This window comes from Dromiciops gliroides, chromosome 2 (assembly GCF_019393635.1).
Source record: "Dromiciops gliroides isolate mDroGli1 chromosome 2, mDroGli1.pri, whole genome shotgun sequence".
In the NCBI taxonomy this organism is placed as follows: Eukaryota; Metazoa; Chordata; class Mammalia; order Microbiotheria; family Microbiotheriidae; genus Dromiciops; species Dromiciops gliroides.
Window position 1 is genome coordinate 334,391,371 of NC_057862.1, and position 13,190 is coordinate 334,404,560.

Genomic DNA, 13,190 nt, shown 5'->3' on the forward strand with positions numbered 1-13,190 from the left:
TCTGTTAAAAAGTGAAAGAGAGGACATTCATCAGCAAAGCATACTTCAGGAGGATTGTTGTGGGGAACAGAAAGAGACAGTCACAGAGATAGAAATAATGAAAATTTAATCATGTCCAGATCATATCCTAGACTGCCTTTTTGAACTCAGAAAGAAACTTAACAAGGGAAGTAGTAAAGTGGTGTTGGAGGTATTAAAGTTGTATCATTGCCCTTTTCCCATTGCTTCAGCCAGCATAAACTTTGCCAGGAATTAGAGAACTTCTATCACTACACAACCAAGTGGTATTTACCCTTTTTTCCTAAGATCTCTATTTTATACCACCAACTCAACCCTCTCTTTCATTACCTAACTGGAAGAAGTGCCCAAATGTAACAACAACAATAATGATCACTGCTGTTTATTTAGCACCTTAAGGTGAGCAAAAATTTAGCAAATATTATCTCATTTTATGTTTACAAAAATCCTGGGGTAGGTGCTACTATTGTCCCTGTTTTTATAAATAAGTAAACTAAGGCAGACAGAGGTTAAAGTGACTTACACAGTGTCACCACTACTTGGTCTGAGGCTGGATTTGAAGTCAAGTCATCATGACTCTAGGTATAATGTTCCACCCACTGTGACACCTAGAAATACTCCTCCTTTCTCACTACAATCTTTTCCAAAAACTTTTCAACCTCTAGTACTCTACCAAAATAGTTTCTCGAAGGCTGACAAATTCCAATGTCCTTTTTCCTCACCCTTTTTTTTTTTTTTAGTGAGGCAATTGGGGTTAAGTGACTTGCTCAGGGTCACACAGCTAGTAAGTGTTAAGTGTCTGAGGCTGGATTTGAACTCAGGTACTCCTGACTCCAGGTGCAGTGCTCTATCCACTGCACCACCTAGCCACCCCATTTCCTCACCCTTCTTAATCTCTTTATTTAAATGGTGAAACTATTGACTTCTTACTAGATAACTCTGTTTTCTTCATTACAGAGACATCACATTCTCCTGGTTTTCCCAGTTCCCTAAGTATCTATCCCTTTTATGATTTAGTGACGGCTTATCCTCTTCCTGCCCCTTTAAATTCTGTGCTCCCCTAATGCTCTATTCCCAGCCCTCATTTTCTCTTTCTATATTTCCTTCATATTCTATCCTTTTGCTATATCATTAACTTCCAGGATGTCAACTACTATATAGAGACAACTCTCAAAATTATATTTCTTGTTCTTACTTTTCAACCAAACTCCAGACCAAAATGTGCCATCAACATCTCAAACTCAAAATATCCAAAACCAAATTCTTTATTTCCTCCCCCAACTTTCTCCTTCCAATTTAACTATTTATGTCACTGACACCTTCACAGACCAGGATTCTCTTATTCATACCCCTGGTGTTATCTTTGGTTCTTTTCTTTCCCTCACTTTTCACAATCAATCAATTATTAAGCCCATCAGATCAACACAAGCACCAACTTTCATATCTGCCCCCCTTGTGTCCTTTCTTAGAGCCTCTACTTTAATATAAATCTTATCATCATTCATCTCAACTACAATAAAAGCCCTCTAATATGTCTTTCTACCTCCCATCTCTGCCCTATTCCTATTCCTCACATTTTTTATTTATACATCCAAAGCCTGATACAGTACTGGTGCATAGAGTTCTAATGGAAATAGGGTTTACTTTATGGAAGCAAAGATTATTTCCATTTAGGGAATCATGATGGTCATACTTGGGACTTGGTTATTTAGGAGGACTAAGGCATATAAAAAGCCCAGCTTATGTGGAGTCAGCAATCCAGAAGTTTGGCAGAGTTCATATTGCCCTTCATTATGTGTTTCTTACTGAGTTGTTTCCCTGACAAATGCAGAGGCAAAGCAGGAGAGTATCTGTTTTTAGTAAAGCATGTCTTTTATTCTAGGCAGCTGAGTGACACAGTAGATAAAGTATGAGACATCTTGCAAGGAAGATCTGAGTTCAAATACTGCTTCACATTTATAATCTGTGTGGCACAGTACATGTCAATTTACTTTTTCTGCCTGAGTATGTAATGCCCTTGGCAAACCTTAAAACTATATAAATGCTATAATTGGTGGTGGTGGTAGTAGTGATAGTGGTGGTGGTTGCTATAATATTTGATCCCCAAGTGTTTCATTGCTTTTCCTTTTTGTTCCTGAACCATTGGGTTGGCCTGAATTATGTCTGAACTAGAATGGCATTCAATGGGGGCAGCTAGGTGGTGCAGTGGATAGAGCACTGGCCCTGGATTCAGGAGGACCTGAGTTCAAATCTGACCTTAGACATTTAACATTTACTAGCTGTGTGACCCTTGGCAAGTCACTTAACCCCAATTGCCTCACCAAAAAAAAAAAGAATATCATTCAATGAATGTTTGATTGATTTTTTGAAGGATATCATGATTTTAAAATATTAATAATACTACTCTGATATTCTAGATTTACAAATCATTATGATTTCTGCATTTCAGTGGCTTTTATTTTGTTCAGTTATCATACCAAGAAACATAATCTTTTGTTTGGAATAGTCTATAATCACTGTTGTTGTATTGTTACTAGGAACTAGCTCAGTTTAGTCTTCTGTCCTCTAAAGTGTTCTGAAGGAGATTTATGAAGTCTTCCCAATTTTTACCAAGTGCAGTTCACATTTGTCATTTTGTGTTATTATTTCTTTTCTAATATTTATGCTCTACCACTTACAATCAAATGGGAAGTAGTGGGTTTGGTGTAGTAGATAAAGAATCGATGTTGGAGTCAGAAAGACCAGTTCAAGTCCAGCTACTAATGTACCCTGGCAAGTCAGTTAACCTCTCAATGCTTGAAACAACTCTCTAAGATCCTAAACTGCAGTAAAGATGCCAACTTGCATTAATAGTTCCTTATCAGGGATTCAAAGATTGTCTTTTGCCTGTTCATTTTATTAAGTGCCTACTATGTGGAGTGCCTTAACACAGAAGGCAATTAATAATAAATATTTATTGACTGATTGATTCATTCATTGAACACAGATCTGGTCCCCATCCTAACACCACAAATGAACCTGAAAATAATTTCTACATAAAAGGACACTATTAAGCTCCATGTAAATATGTAACATGTAATACAAAGTATGAACTAGGTCTTGTTCCACACTTTGCTCTCAAAGGAGACATTGGAAATGATGTGAGAATAAAATGAATGAAGATGCAATTAAACTGGAGCCCTACAAACAAGGCTACGTGAATTTCTTTTAATTATATTAGTAACTGTCATCATTGTTCAGCCATCACCTTTATATTTATCCTTTGTAAAGTCTTATTTGGACTTCTGGGGATGAAGCCAAGATGGTAGAGTAAAGAAAGCCTTCAACCAAGCTCTTCCTACAATCTCCTCTAAATTTTAAAATAATGGCTCAAACTAAATTCTGGAGTGCCACAGATAACAAAAGGTCAAATTGAGACAGTTTTCTGAGCCCAGATACATGAAACACCAATTGTGGGACTAATAGTAGTGACAGCAGCTTCTCAAAGCTGCTCTCAAGACAGAGATGTTAAGGGAGCCAGACTGGTCAGAATGAAATTACAAGGGCCCCCTGTGCTAGCACAGGATATAGAACCATATGCTTTTTTTTTTTTTAATGTATGAGGTTTTTTATTTTTTCCGTTACATGCAAAGACAGTTCCCAACTTTTGTTTATACATGCTTTACAATTTCAGATTTTTCTCCCTCCCTCCCCTCCCTCCCCCCTCCCCCAGACAGCGGGCAATCCGATATAGGCCATATATATATATCTCTATACATATACATATAGACATATATATATATATACACACACATATATATATACACATAATAACATTAATCCTATTTCTGCATTAATCCTGTTACAAGAGAAAGAATCAGAGCAGTGATGCAAAACCTCAAAATAGAAAAAAAAACAGCACCCAAAACAAAAGAAATAATATGAACCATATGCTTTTTAGCAAATTCATTACCTATAGCCACTTCTGAGTCATAATTTAAAGGCACTCAGTCAAGAGGGATCAGGAGCATTGAAGAAAAGTATTGGTTATAAGGGATCAGGGACCCTGCAGAGCAATATTAATTTCAATTCCAAGGGATCAGGGGCCCTTCCTGGGAATGACCAGAGTGAGAACAAGGAAAACCATGACCACACCTCACCCGAAATCACACCACTTCAAAGTACTAAAAATTTCAAAATACCCAGAACTAGCTCTGAAAACAGCAGGGCAAAAAAGCCTGAAGCTTCCCACATGGAGAACAGAACCAAACTATAACAAAAAATTCAAAATCGAGAAATACTGTGGGGAAAATGAGTAAAAAACAACAACAAAAAAAGAGCTTGACCATAAAAAAGTACTATGATGACAGAGTAGTTTATGGTACAAGCTCAGAAGACAATGAAGTAAAATGTAGCTCCAAGTAAAGCATCAAATAAATAAGTGAAATAGTCAAAAGCCCAGTAAGATTTCCTGTAAGAGCTCAGAAAAATATTTTCAAAACTAAATAAAAGTGGGAAAATAGGTAAAGAAATGAAAGGAAGCAGAGTCAAGATGACAGAGAAAAGCCAGGGAGTTGCCTGAGTTTTCCCCAGTTAGCCTTAGAACAACACTAAATCAAGCCTTTAAAGAGAGTCTAGGGTAACAGAACTCACAAAAAGATGGAATGAAACAATTTTTTGGTTCAAGGTAACTTAGAAGGACTTCAGCAAAGGTCTGTCTCACTTGAGTAAAAGATAAAAAATTTAAGTAGAACAATAAGCCTCTCCTGCAATTAAAAAATATATATATTAAATAAGGAACAAATTCAAAATCCCCAATTAAATACCAAATTAGAAATCCTGAAAATAGTTTAATAAAATTAAAAATAAAAATATTTAACTCATAAATAAAACTAGGAACTGGTTTTAAAGGGGGAATTAAAATAGATAAACCATTGGTTAATTTGATTTTTTTAAAAAGGAGAAAAGCAAATTTGTTATTGTTCAGTAGTCCAGTCATGGCCAACTTTTTGTGATCCCATGGACCACAGCATGCCAGACCCTCAACTATCTCTCAAAAGTCTGTCCAATTTAATATTCATTGTTTCCATGACACTATCTACCCATGTCATCTTCTTCCATCCCCTTCTCCCTTTGCCTTCAATCTTTCCCAACATCAGGGTCTTTCTAATTAATTCCTATTTTCCCAATACGTGCTCAAAATATTTAAGCTTCAACTTCAGTATTTGACCTTCCAGTGAATAGCCTGAAATAATTTCTTTAAGGGTTGCCTAATTTGACTTTCTTGCTATCCAAGAGGCTCTCAAAAATCTTCTTCAGCATCACAATTTGAAAGCACTGATTCTGCAGTGCTCAGCTTTTCGTATAGACCAATTTTAAAAGCCATACATTGGGGGCTGCTAGGTGGCGCAGTGGATAAAGCACCGGCCCTGGATTCAGGAGTACCTGAGTTCAAATCCGACCTCAGACACTTACTAGCTGTGTGACCCTGGGCAAGTCACTTAACCCCCACTGCCCCGCAAAAAAAAAAAAAAAGCCATACATTACTGCTAGAAAACCATAGCTTTGACTATACAGACTTTTGTCAGCAAGATATCTCTGCTTTTCAGTATGCTGTCAAGATTTGCCAAGGCTTTCCTTCCAATGAGCAAGTGTGGGTTTTTTTTTCTTAATTTCATAGCTGCACTTGCCATCTGCATTGATCTTTGAGCACATGAAAACATCTGACACTGCCTCCATTTCCTCTTCCTTTATTTGCCAGGACATGGTGGGTTCAGTTGTCATGATCTTAGGTTTGTCTCGTTTTGTTTTGCTTTTATGTTAAGCTTCAACTCAGCTTGTGCACCCTTCTCTTTCACCCTCATCAAGAGGCATCTTATCTCATTTTCATTTCCTGTCATCAGAGTGGTATTGTCTCATATCTAAGATTGTTGATATTTCTCCTGGCAACCTTAATTCTGGCTTTTGATTCATTCAGTCTGGAATTTCGCATGATGAACACTGAATATAAATTAAACAAAGTGACAATATATAGCCTTTTTTTTCCTTTTTCAATTTAAACCAATCTGTTCTATGTTTGATTCTATCTGTTGCTTCTTGGCCCACAAAGAGGTTCTTTGGGAGACAAGTAACATGATCTGATATTCCTATCTCTTTGAGAAAGTGCCACATTTTGTTGTGATCCAGACAGCCAAAGGCTTTAGGGTAGTCAATGAAGGAGAAGTTGATATTTTTCTGGAACTCCCTTGCTTTCTCCATAATCTCGTGAATGTTGGCAATTTGGTCTTTAGTTCCTCTGCCTCTTCAAAAACCAGCCTGGAAATGATAATTCTCAGGTATTGCTGAAACTTAGCTTGCAGAGCCATAAGCATAACCTTGCTGGCATGTGAAATAAGCAAAATTGTTCAGTAATTTGACCTTCTTTGGCATTGCTCTTCTTTAGGAATGGGAGGTAAACTGATCTTTTCTAATCCATTGATCCCTGTTGAGTTTTCCAAATTTGCTATTATATTGAGTTTAGTACTTTAACAGCATCATCTTTTAGGATTTTAAATATCTCAGCTGAAATTCTATCACCTTCACTAGACTTATTGTGAGCAATGTTTCCTAAGGCCCACTTGACATTCTCTAGGATGTCTGCCTCTAGATCAGAAACTACACCATCATGATTATCAATGATATTAAGATTTTTTTTCTTATATAGTTCTATTATATATCCTTGCCACCTCTTCTAAATTTCTTCTGCTTGTGTGAGGGCCCTACAATTTTTTTCTTTTATCATACCTATTTTTACATAAAACATTCCCTCGATAGTTCTAATTTTCTTTAAGAGATCTCATCTTGTCCATTCTGTTTTCTTCCATTTATTTGCATTGATCATTTAAGAAAGCCTTCTTATGTATCCTTGCTATTATGTAGAATTTTTCATTCAGTTGTGTATATATTTCCCTTTCTCCTTTACCTTTCACTTTCCTTCTTTCCTCAGCTATTTATCAAGTCTCATCAGACAGCCATTTTGCTTTCTTGCTCTTCTTTTTATTTGGGATGTTTTGTTTTGCTTCTCCCTCCTGAACCTTTATCCATAGTTCTTCAGACACTCTATCTCCCAAATCTAATCCTTTAAATCTATTTATCACCTCCACTTCTTATATATGAGGGATGTGATTTAGGTCATAACTATACAATCTGATGGTTTTCCCTATAATTTCTTCAATTTAAATCTGAATTCGTCAATAAGAAGCTAATTACCTGAGCCACAGTTATCTCCAGGTCTTTTTTAACCTGACTGTATAGAGCTTCTCCACTTTTGAATGCAAAGTACAAAATCAATCTGATTTTGATATTGACTGTCTGGTAATGAAAATGTGTAGAGTAGCCTTTTAGTTTATTGAAAAAAGTGTGCTATGATTAGTGAATGAACTCAACAAAACTCTATTAGGCTCTTCCCTTTTTAATTTTCTACTCCAAGGCCTAATTTGCCTGTAATTACAATTATCTTTTGATTTCCTACTTTAGCATTTCAATCCCCTATGATCGATGAGACATCTTTGTTGGTGTTATTTTTAAAAGAGGTTGTAGGTCTTAATAGAATTGAGCAACTTTGGTCTTGTCAGCATTAATGGTTGGACCATAGACTTGCATTATTATGATATTAAACAGCCTGCCCTAGATTTGAACAGAATAAAGGGTTATGCCATAAATAAAATGGAAGAGTACAGGAAAATATACCTATAAGATCTATGGATAAGGGAAGAGTTAATGACCAAACAAAAAAAAAGAGGATCATGGGAAATAAGGTGGAAATCGTGCTTACATGAAATTAAGAAGCTTCTGCAGAAACAAAACTAATGCAGTCAAAATTAGAAGGAAAACAGGAAACTAGTAAAAAATTACAGCAATTTTTCTGATAAAAGCCTCATTTTTCAAAAATATATGGGTCTAAGCCAATTTTATGAAAATACAAGCCATTCAGCAATTGATAGTCAAAGGATAAAAACAGGGAGTTTTCAGAAGAATCCCAAACTCTCTATAATCACATGAAAAATGCTCTACATCACCCCCTATGAGAGAAATGCAAATTAAACCAACACTGAGGTACCACTTCACACCTATCAAATTGACTAATATAACAGAAAAGGAAAACGATAAATGCTGGAGAGGAAGTAGAAAAATTGAAACACTAATGAACTAGTCCAACATTCTATAGAGTAATTTGGAACTATGCCCAAAAAGGCTATAACACTGCATATCCTTTGGCCCAGCACTACCTTTACTAGGGCTATATACTAAAGAGATCAAATAAAAAGGGAAAAGGACCTACACGTACAAAAATATTTGTAGCAGTTTTTTTTTGTGTGTGTGTGGCAAAGGATTAGAAATTGAGGGGCTGCCTATCAATTGGGAAATGGCTGGACAAGTAGTCATAAATGATTGTGATGCTATACTACTATGCTATAAGAAATGATGAGCAGGATAGTTTCAGAAAAACCTGATAAGACATATTAACTCAAGAAAAGTGAAGTGAACAGGAGAACATTGTATGGAATAACAATATTTTAAGGATGATCAGCTGTGAAAAATTCAGCTATTCTGACCAAGACAATTCCAAGGCAATTCCAAGTGACTCATGATGAAAAATGCTATCCACCTACAAAGAGAGAACTGATGATCTCTGAATGCAAAATGAATATTTTTTTTATTTTATGTTTCTACTTTTTTCTGTGTTTTCTTTTGTAACATGACTAATAGGGACTACATTTTACATATAGTGTATATCAAATTTCTTTCCTTCTCAGACAGATGGGAGGGGCCATAGAGAGGGAAAGAATTTGAAACAGCATTTTAAATGAATACTATTTTTACTATAATTGGGAAATATTTAACAGAATAAATAAAAAATTATATTTAAAAAAAGAATTATTCTATAATCTCTACAAGTTTCTGTTATTAGTAGGTACATCAAGGCATAAAATAGGCACAACAATTCCATATAACATTTCTATACCAGAGGGAGAGTAGGTCTTCTTGGAACTGTTATTGCTCTCAGGCAAAAAAAAAGAAATTCAATTACTACTCACTAGTATTGCTCTTGTTGGGAGAAATAATAAATGTTTGGGTCCTTTGCATAAGGTACTCCTGCCAAATATTCGATGTGAGTGACAACATTAGAGAGAGCCAGAGGTAAGGTTTCTTTGTTTATTGGTGAGCTCTTTGTTGTTTTATTTGTTGTTATTATTACTGTTGGTAATCTTTCATGAATTCTAATATGAAAGGTCACAAAAATGCTGATTTCTAATAAAGAAACTGAACATTAGATACCAGAGAACCTTCTTGAGTGTTCTTGAATAATGTATTGCTTATGTAAACAGACCACTTCTAATTAGCATTTTCATTTTAAGCTTTTAAAAATATTTCTTTATAACAAGCTAAGATTATAAATAATGTGGGAGTAATATAACCCAATATCTTTGCCACTGCTGACTGCATTTTTTATCTTAAGTCAAGTCCTGAATAATCACAACAATCCAATCATTCTTGAGCTCATAATTAGGACTATGTAGGTTTCCATGTTATGTATTTGCCCCACAGGTGATATGGTGGATACTAATAAGTATAAAACATGTCCCCCTATCCTCAAAGTGTTTTTAATTTAGTTGAGAAGATTAGAGAGTAAGCATATTCCTATGAAAGCTGCCTTGGGTCCAGAGTGAGAGGATGTAGTTTATATTCTGCTTCAGCTCTTCCATAACTATTATGGAGTCCAGAATTATCTAATCTGCAAGAAAAACCATTTAGGCAGAACTCTAATACATTAATGACTTATTAAAGAGACCAGACCCTTTTGATAAATTGGACAACAGATTTTCCTCATAATCTAAGGTGCCCCCTTTTCCCAAGGCTTTACTTTTATAGGACTTGATACCCAGATACTCAGAAGAGGTGAAGTAAATTACAGAGCCGCATTATTTTATAGACCTTACTTTTGATGCTCCAGAGGGCCAGAAATGATGCATCATTATGGGTGGTCACAGGATAGGCAAGGCAAAAGTCAGCTCAGTGGTCATAAGATGATTCTCTCCTCATGTTGGGCAAGAAAGAGTAGCCTGGAGGTATAAAAAATAAGGTGGAGGTCTTTCAATATCATGTCAAGACATCCCATCTGCTCTGGATTTGTTCATAAGCATTCTTGTGGTTAGGCAAGTAAACTTGATAACAAGTAAATAAGTAGTGAACAGTGAATGTATAGGTTATAAAGTTTGAGGCCTACTTTAAGAAAGAATCTAACTTATCTAACTATTCCACTATAATATATGTAAAATATGCATTACTATATGTCATTCTTATAATAATATTAGTTGACTAAACTGACTATACATATATATATATATATATTAGTATATTAGTATATATGGAATCACACTGAAATGACTGGAATAAAATAGGAGCCCAATAAACCTTTTCTCTCATTATGTGATCTTATATTAGTCTTTAGGTCCTCTTTAGGTCCTCTTCAGACTTTACTTTCTATGCGTGTGTCTGTGTGTCTGTGTGTAAAATATATGTGTGTATGTGAACATATCACATTTTATTTTTATTTTATTTTTCTAAAGTACATGTAAACAAAAATTTTAACATTTAAAAAAATTTTGAGTTCCATAATCTCTGTCCTTCCTCTCCTTTCTTCTTGAGAAGGAAAGCAAATCAATATAGTACATATGCAGTGATACAAAAAAATTCCACATTAGCCATGTTGAAAAAGAAATGCAAACATCATCATCATAATAATAATAATTTTAAAAGTATGACTCAATCTGCATTGAGACTCCATCAGATCTTTCTCTGGAGGTAGATAGCATTTTTCACTTTACATCAGTTAAAAAAAATCTTCTCAGGTTTTTTTATATATATCCCCTTCTCTCCACACACAAAAGTATCTCAGTCCAGGCATTTATCATCTCTATCCTGGAAAAGCACAAAACCTCCAGTTGTTTTTTCTGCCTCAAGTAACCCTGCCTCTCCCTTTTTATAATTTATAATAAATAAACTTTTTTAAAATAATACAATCTCCATCACATTGACAAAGTGACATTCCTAAAGTATAGGTCTGGCCACATCACTGCTTTGCTCACAAAATTCCTGTGTCTCCCCATTTCCTTTTGGATCAAATACAAGGCCTCTGTTTGAACTTAAAAGTCCTTTATAAAATGGATCCAATCTACCTTTCCATTTATTTTACTTCACTTCTCTTTATGCACACTAAGGTCCATTCATATTGGCTTGGTTAGTTCTCCCATATAATATTGCATCTTGCATTCACAAGTTTCCCCAGAAGAGTCTTGCAAAAAGCAAAAGACATATTTAAAAGTCTGAGTTTGACAATCTACCATATACCAGACACGGTCTGATGCTTCAGAAGTAAATTAATTATATCATTATTATGAATTGAAATTTTGACAAGGTCATTTAATAACATTTACCCTGGGTGACCACAGAAAATAGTATTATTTAAGAGTCATCCATCATATGATACATGATTGATTCCCACCACACTCCAAGAAGGTTGTGTGACCTAGTTTATTGTTAAAGGTGCAATATTACAATGATAGCTATATATGTGTTCTGAAAATGTAAATAAAAAGTGAATAGATTCAAGTTTGTATCATTGGATGACTACTGCATATGAAGTTCAAGCTTCTCAATTCTTACCTTAATATATAATAATACTGAAGTATGACTTATTAAAGAGACCAGACCTATATGATTTTTATAATTATAATACTTTATTTTTATAATTACATAAAACATTTCAACATATAGTATTCTATGCATTATTTTAGGTCAAAAATGATATAGGTATTAAGATCAGACTGAACATACATAAAATGTAATGTCAGGCATCTAGAGAAGCCTGAAGACAAAAATTTGTAAAAGTTTACTTTTCATGAATGAAAAGTTATTGAACTCAACCACTCATCTTATTGCCTGAATATTACACTCTATCATCCCTCATGCTTAGTAGACTAAGGTTTCAGGCAAATGAGGTAGAAAGAAGAATATCAATCCATTAAGTATCCTCAGCAGTTCTTCATATGCTTAGACATACCACCAAAATTCTACTATCTATTGTTAGTGAAGAAATTCCCTTGGCCCATATTCCTATAATCGTATTGATAGGAACATAGTCTTAGAGTTAAAAAGAAAATGTGTCAAAATCCAAATACCTCTTTCTCCCATCAAACTCACACACACACACACACACACACACACACACACACATTCACATACTCACACAAACATAAGGATTCTAAAGCTTTCCTATTTTTTGTTGTTGTTTCAGTCATATGCAACTCTGTGACCTTACTTGGGGTTTTCTTGGCAAATATATTGGAGTGGTTTGCTTTTACCATCTCCAAATGATTTTACAAATGAGAAAACAGACAAACAGAGTTAAGTGACTTCTGCAAGGTCACACAGCTAGTAAATAACTGAGGTTAGATTTGAACTCATGAAGGTGAATCTTCCTGAATCCAAGCCTGGTGCTCTATCCACTATGCCACCTGGCTGCCTTTTCTTACTTTATAAATACCTAGCTTTTCTAAAGTGTGAGATTTAAAATTGGATACTAGATCATAAATCTCCCCTCTTTAACCTTTCCTTTAATTTATCTCCCAGACTATTAAATGGAAGAAGCTTCTGGTCCCTAGTTAGAGCTTTTATTGTGTGGTAGTTACAAGGTGATGTTGATTAGAGGGATAGAAAAGTAGAAATACAAAAAAAATAGTCTTAAGTCTAAGCTTAGTCTATATTCTGTATAAAACTCACCAAAAGCCCAAGGCCACCTTTGGGGAGAAGAGCCAAGTCAGGCACGTGCTGCTAATGGCGAGCCGGGCCACGTCCAACTCCAGTCAGCGTCTGTCTGTGTGTCGCAGTCATCGGACCAGGAGAGTAGGAAAGAGACCTCACTTCCGTTCTCTCCTTGAATTTTAAGCTCGCACCCTGGAAGTGGAGTGCTTAGCAGCCAGACTAACGTGCGTAGCCCATGTATGGCCGTAGGTCTCCTCCCTGAAAGGGTGGTCCTTTAAAAAACTGGTGTCTTTCAGTATTCACTAACCGACTGTTAAAAACTTTTTACCACAAAAGGAAAGGAAAAAGGCATTATATAGGTCATCTCCTCCAAGATTCCATGCAGTGAA